Here is a 7313-nt window from a genome sequence, read left to right on the forward strand (position 1 = left end):
TAACTATTCAAGCAAAACTCTTGCTGGTAACTTGCTATAACCTGAAGAAAGGTGATGGCCCAATCAAATGCAAGAACTAACACTTTATTCAAATAGGTCTACCATATAATTTATTAATCTGGACAATTATCAAAAGCAAGGGAAATCAATAATAAGTAAGCTAGCATCATTATTCACTAGATAATGATTATTAATAATAAGATTGTCATACAATTCTTGTTTTAGCAGTGAACATTTTGTTATCCATAAAAGAGTTTATGTTACTATGCCTCTGCTTTTGTGAAGCCCTGATGCTTTTTTGCCCAGCTTAGGTCTTTTAGTTAGAGTGGACTCTTGTTTGTACCATCTTCTTCTTCTGAGAAATCCTCCAACTTGATTAGTGTCAAGTGATGTATCTCTCATCTATGACATGGGCTTGAAGATGGTCTGAGTGAAACAAGTGTTTTTTTTTTATTTTTTATTTTTTGAATAATGTTGTAGAAGGTGCTCATGTAAGAAAGAAGAATAAATGTTGGGAAACATTGTGGGTTGACATTTTCTTGGAAATGTATTATTTGGGGGAAACCTAATAGCTAATGTTCCAATTGGTAATTACTTTTGTTTTGATTGGGTGGTTATAACTTTGTAAGATGCTTACTTGAGTCATATTGCAATTTTACAATGGTATAATCTCTGATTGGATTGGAATCTCAGAGAGACTAATGGTGAAGAGTTGTTCGAGGAATCTTTTGCTCAAACCGAAATAGTAATCCTCTTTTTTAGAGATATTGTGAGAAATTGAAGTTCTAGCAATAAGGGAAAAGGAATTTGATGGGTACTTGGATGATTTTTATTTAGTGAAGCAAGAGAAGGCAGGATGCTAGAGGGGGAGGCAAAGAAGAGATATTTTCCTCTATTTTTTAATGCCTGGAAGATCTACTCCTGAAGTACATTATTTTGGTAGAGAAAAATGGAGATAGGATTAGTTGAACACAATAGTTGTTTATCAGGATGTGGAACCAATGATAACGACCAACACCAGTCATAAAACAAATGGGCCTAACCATTCAACCTTTCACTATGGGCCCATGCATTTTATTATTGTTGTGGGGCATTATCATTGGTTCCATAGCCCGTTACACATCCTCACATTCAGCTAATCCGAATTAAGAAAATTGGAATCAATGTGGATGGTGGAAAAATTAAGAAAGGAAGGGTAGGCTAAAGGAACCCTAAACTTCAGTATTGAACTGTACAAGGGTGGGCCTGAGAATGAATTACTCAATGCAAGACGAATCAGCATTTTCTTGAAGTATGTGACCATGGATTCATCGGTGTTTATTTGATTGCATTTGCTTTGTATGCTAACCAAAATAGGTTAGTATTTTCTGCTTGAATAAGCCTTCCAAAACTTCCTTGTTCTCATGACTTGTTTGACTTTATTCTTGAAACATTAAAGACAAGTCATCACCATTTTAAGTGAAAATTTTTCTCTGTTAAGATTTATTGGTTGGAGGGCTTTATGATGAAAAGTCTCCTGGTTTGATACATGGGAAGAATTAACAATATATGCTAATATGTTTAAGTATTTAGCAAGAAAGTTTATTCAATGGTATAGACCTTGTTTGAGGAAGATGTTGAACTTGTTGGCATGGAAGTAGAGGATAGATAAGGGCAATGGTATAGACCTTGAAAGAGGGGATAGTTGGGGATTTTGTTTGGGTACTCCTAAGTGATGCTTATCAGAATTTAAGTATTAATGAAGGTTATTTTGGGTTTTTCCTAGATTCTAGAACCATTTGTGTCCCTGTATAAGTGTCAACTCTTACATGGGTATGGACATAGGAATCAAAATCAGACTCATGACTAAGAGTATGAATGTATGATTTAGCCAAGGTTGTCAACCTTGGATTAGACTAGATAATTGGAATCAGAATCAGAAACAAACTCATGGCCTTGGTTTTTGACTAAGTGGCCCCTCTTCCCCTCCTTCTTGATGTTTTTATGTCAATAAACAATTCCTTTCGTACCAAAATCCTTAGATTTGAAGAGAGAAACCGAGTATCTCTCTCGTATCTCTCTTTTAACCTCTTGAAAAACACTTCAGCTTGACTATCCCCACCCATGAGGTTTTCTTTTAGGGTTTTTATGATTCAGTCCACCCCTAGAAAATCCTAGCTCCACCTAGGGGTGGACTAAATCTTGCCCGTGGATTGATGCCAAATTCATGGGCAGGATATGGTTTATAGGGGGGGCTACTAGTAAACTAGGAGGGGGCTGCAAAAAAGATTTATGAGGGGGAGTGCAGTCCAAAAATCCCTTTCTTTTTAATTGAAGATTACAAACTTTGTTCTTCATTAGCGAATCTCAATAGTAATCGTTTTTGCATGCATCTATGTAGTTTAACCACAAATCTTTTTTGGGTTTATTTTCCATAGGCATTCATAACTTTAACAATTAAATTTACATTTGACATGTATAAATGGGGTTTGCATATAACATCCAATACAACATTATCTTATTAAATATAATAATTAACTGGATAACAATCAACACAAATAGCGGTGGCAATTGGGCGGGTTGGGTTGGGTTAAGTTTCAACCCAATCCATCTAACCCGCCAACCCATTAATGACCCAGTTATATAAAATTAAATGGGTTGGGTTCAACCCAAACCCGCTTTAACCTAATCCAACCCGTCTAAACCCATTAATCTTATACTTATGGACTTAAAAAACAAACTAACTCTCTTTTAACAAATAAGTTGGTTATAGTTTGATGGTGATAACAGTTACTATTTACACAAGTGGTGAAGGTTCAAATCACATTATATGCATGTTATTTTTACATACGAAGCCATTTCACTATGTTCAGATTTCGAGTTTGATTGAACCACTTAGGTTCAAACCGGTTGGACTGTTTAGATCTAGATCAGTCCGGTCGGATCGGATTGGTCTAATCAATGGTGGATTGACTTGGACCGGCCCATATTAGGTTTGTGCATGGGTTTGGGACCGAACCAATTGACCCAAAGTGGGTCCATGTAAGTAAATCGGGTCAGGTTATGTGGATATTGGTTGGAGCGGGCAGTCTAGCCCAAACAAAAGCACATAGACACTGGACCATCCCGACCGGAACCATTTCGGATTCGGGTCGATTTGGATCGGTTCGGATCGAGTCAGGTCGGGATGTGCGGTGTTGATTGGACCAGACAACCCAAACCAGGCAAAGTAAGCGGTACAAAACCATCCCGCCTGAGTCTATTTCGAATTCGGCTCGACCTGAATCGGTATATGTTGGATCGGGTCAGACTGCGTTGAACTATTCTGGAGTCGGGTGAAATTGATTTGGATTTATGTTGGGTGAAGTGTGTTGATTCAAGACAAAACTAAATTTAGTCAAATAATTAATAGAAAATTAATGCATTAATTATAAATTATTTAATTTGAATGAAGAAAATAAAAAAAAAAGGCTAAGCAATTAATACTTGTGTCTGTAATGGTTAACCCAATGGTTATCCACAACCCAACCCAACCCATTTAAATGGGCAGGTTGGGTGATGGGTTGATCATACAACCTGCCAAGTAAATGGGCGAGTTGGGTGGGTTGGGTGGGTTCAGCGGGTTGGGTGAAAAATTGCCACCCCTAAACACAAACATGGTGGTGCTAGTTCTCTACAGATTGCCTTATCAAAAGTACATAAATTATTAAGTTAATTGTTTGATTCCCGATGGTATTTTATTGAAATAATCAAATAATATAGTTCTCTATGAATTTCTATATCAACAAAATATAATAATTGTATTGGTGTTGAAGCAGTATATATAGAGAGAATAAATAGATGATGCACACAAACTAACCTAAGATTGAATCTCTCTTTGTGGATGATATATGTTATAGTTCAAACCTTATGGGATGGAGAAAGTCTAAGTTTGATCATTCCTACAACAAACAAAAAAGATAAACATTAAATTGGGCAAGAGAGAAAGAGATATCCTAAATTAGGCAAGAGATAAAGATAAACATTACTCGAATGTCTTCCCCCTATCTAGCTTGCTCAACCACAGCTACAGTCTTGCTCGACCTAATGTTGGAAATCATGACAAACAAAGAGATTTATAACCTAAATATGCAATCAAAAACCAGTATGAGAGATTTCTAACCTCTATGGATATAGAAATTTTGGTTACCTCAACGTCTTCACCCTATTTGACTTGTTCGACCACAATGCCCCTGTCTTGCTCGACCTAAATCATGACTTGTTTGACCACCACAACCTAAATCTATGAACAATAAATGAGTGAGAGAGTCAAAGGAAGGATTAAAGTTAATCCTCTGCGAATTTATAACTCTCAGTTGGCAATTAAAGTCGAACTGATGGGGTTCTAATTCAAGCGGAAGATGAAGAGTCGGAGGAGAGAATAATTTCTATGGGTAAGTTGAACTATTTGATGGTGCTCTAATTGAAGTTGAAGACAAGGAGTCGGAAGAGAGATGTAAGGAGGGAGAATTGGGATTGGCGCGTGATCATGGAGGGGAAAAGTACAAATTAAACATGGTGTGCTTGAACCATGTTAAAATTAAGAAGGTGGCCTAATTACTTTTATATATTAAGAAGGTTAAAATTAACAATTAATTTTTTTAAATAAAATAATATTTTTTATTTGAACTTGCAAAGCTTTGTATTGTCAAGATAATCTTTCTTCATAAAGTTCATTTAACAAATCCCTTACAATGGGATTATTTGCCCCAGTGGTGTTGATAATTCAATCGTGATATGCAAAGTATTATTTGTCCTGGTGATGCTGATAATTCAATGTGGGATTTAGGGCTGCTCATAAGAAGACCCAACCCGATCAAACCGACCAATCCAGACCGACCCAACCCGAATCAATCCTACTTAACTAAGTTGTCTCTATCCTAGTTACAACCTAACTTAATTTCTATTCTTCTAGTTAGGAATGACATTAATGGCAAGTATTGTAAGACAACTAGACAAGGAATTTTTTTGAAAAAGTTTAAAGAAAATAATCAAAGGATCATAGTTTTTATGGTCTTTTACACCAAATAGGCAACTAATTACAATTAGAATTAGGTGTCATTTTTTACTTAGATTAGAAGGTTTCTTGAAATATACAAATTTCAGTCTTCTTTCTCTAATACAGTTCGACTTTCTATTTTCTTGATAACTTCTATTCTAACTTGGTCCGCCCCCTATCAATTTCATTATCCTTTTTCTAATAGAATTAGGTGTCCTTTTTTACATCAAATTTCAGTCATCTTTCTCTAATCTACCAATTTATTACCATGGTTGAACTTAGAGCCGAAATCGACCCAAACCGACCCAACCCGACTCAAACCGACCAGGTCGGTTTTGCTTAACACAGGGTCGATTTTGGTTTCAATTTCAGGTAACCTGATCAGGTCGAGTCAGTTGAAAAAATCTCAATAAACTAACCCAATCCAACTCGTGAACAACCCTAGTGGGATTGGTGGGATAGGTATGGGATAGGTATGGGATTATAGAAGTAACAATAAAATGTGTTCAAATGTTGAAAAAGTGCCATAATTCTTTGGTTTTTATGTAAAAACAGAAATGATAATATTTTTAGCAGAAAGTTGATTCCTTCCCCTATCTTATTGGAGAGTGCATTCAATCTTTTCATGGATTTAAAAATCAACCTAAACAATTAGTCTTCTACTTCCCCTAGAAAATTTTGGACACCCTTTCGTTGGACGTGTCATCAGTGGGTGGTATCAAAATTAATTTTGATGATTCTTGTGACTCGAACAGTCGAATGGTTTGTGTCATATAGCTTATATTGCTAGAACCATTGCGGTGAAATACTTGACCTTGAGGCCTATCTAGTTGGTACTTCTACAATTAACCTAGCTGAGGGTTGGGCTGCTTGGGAAGCCCATAACTATGCTCTCAACTTTAGGAACCATCCAATAACCATTGAGGGTGATTCTAAGCTTTTCATTGATTGCTTAAATAAGGAGGTGGAGTTGTTGTGGAGATTGAAGACTATGATCAAGGAGTGTCATTAGGTTTGCACATTCTTGGATTATGGAGTGAAGTACCGGCATGTCTTTTGTGAAGCCAATCAAGCTATTGATTGATTAACTCATGTTGCTAGTCAAGGGTTGTTGGTCATTTCCAGTGGTCTCTCTAATTCTCTTGCTTGTATTTGCTTTTCTGATTTATGGAGATGGGCTGAAACTAAGTAGGCCTTATATTTAACACATGCTTTACCAGAAATATTGTAATTAGACGGAAATGAGGGGCTTGGATCCTACTTGATTTAGGGCAAATTTCTTAAACTACCCTTCCTGTTTGGTTAATTGGCTAACACTACCCTTATTATTATTTAACTATTGTCTTAGAATACCCCTATTGTTTCTAACAATTGCTATTATCATTAAACCATAATAGGAAAGATGAAATGTCTTCTTTGCCCTTAAGAGAAAAACTGTCATTCCAAACCTCTTCTCACTCTCCCATTTCTCTCTCCCTCTCTCCCATTCTCTCTCTCTCTCTCTCTCTCTCTCCATTAACAAATATATTGTTCATTGTCTTCTTCATTTGGACCTGGTGGTGGTGAAGAAGACAGTCTCTCTCTCTCTTGTCCTTGCTCCTCACCACCACCGACCTCATTCCAACCATTGCCGCTGCATGTCAAACCAGCGGCGATAGTTGCTCTCCCATTTGAGTTTGGATGTTAGGTATTTTTAATTGAATCGAACTCGGATGGAGGTATATCCATCCTCTCTTTTTTCCTCTCTTCTTCGCCTTTATCCATCACTCTTGTCTCCGTTTCCATTCAGTTCTCTAGGAGAAAAACCTAAATGAAAGCTCTTCATATCTCCCGATTTCTTCTCCTTTATTTTTTCCAACACAATCGGAGCTGTGAATCATTTTATATTTCTCCCCTGATCTATTTCTAGTCAATTGTTAAAAAAATTTAAAAAATTTGCCCATTAAATTATTTCCCCATAAAATGTAGATAGTTTGCTACAATAAGCCTAAGCATATTTATAATCTACGGGCCTCGTTATGCAGCTCCATATAAATTTGTTTTGGGCTTGGGCCGAACATTACACATGTTCCAATGTTCTTTTGGGAATCGAGCTGAAAAGACAACCAGTACGTAACAAGCCCAGATAGGAGACCACCCTGACTTGAGCTACTGAAAGAAATGTTTCCTATTCGGAGTTGGATACGGATCTAAGCACACCGGTTCTGGATCCAATCCTCTGCTGTGGGCCCGCAAGGCTTCCTTAAATTACCGATTAGTCTGAGCAGATGTGATCCCGTCAAACCCACACCAGATT

Source organism: Nelumbo nucifera, chromosome 8 (genome assembly GCF_055504915.1).
Source record: "Nelumbo nucifera cultivar China Antique chromosome 8, China Antique-T2T, whole genome shotgun sequence".
Classification (NCBI taxonomy): Eukaryota; Viridiplantae; Streptophyta; class Magnoliopsida; order Proteales; family Nelumbonaceae; genus Nelumbo; species Nelumbo nucifera.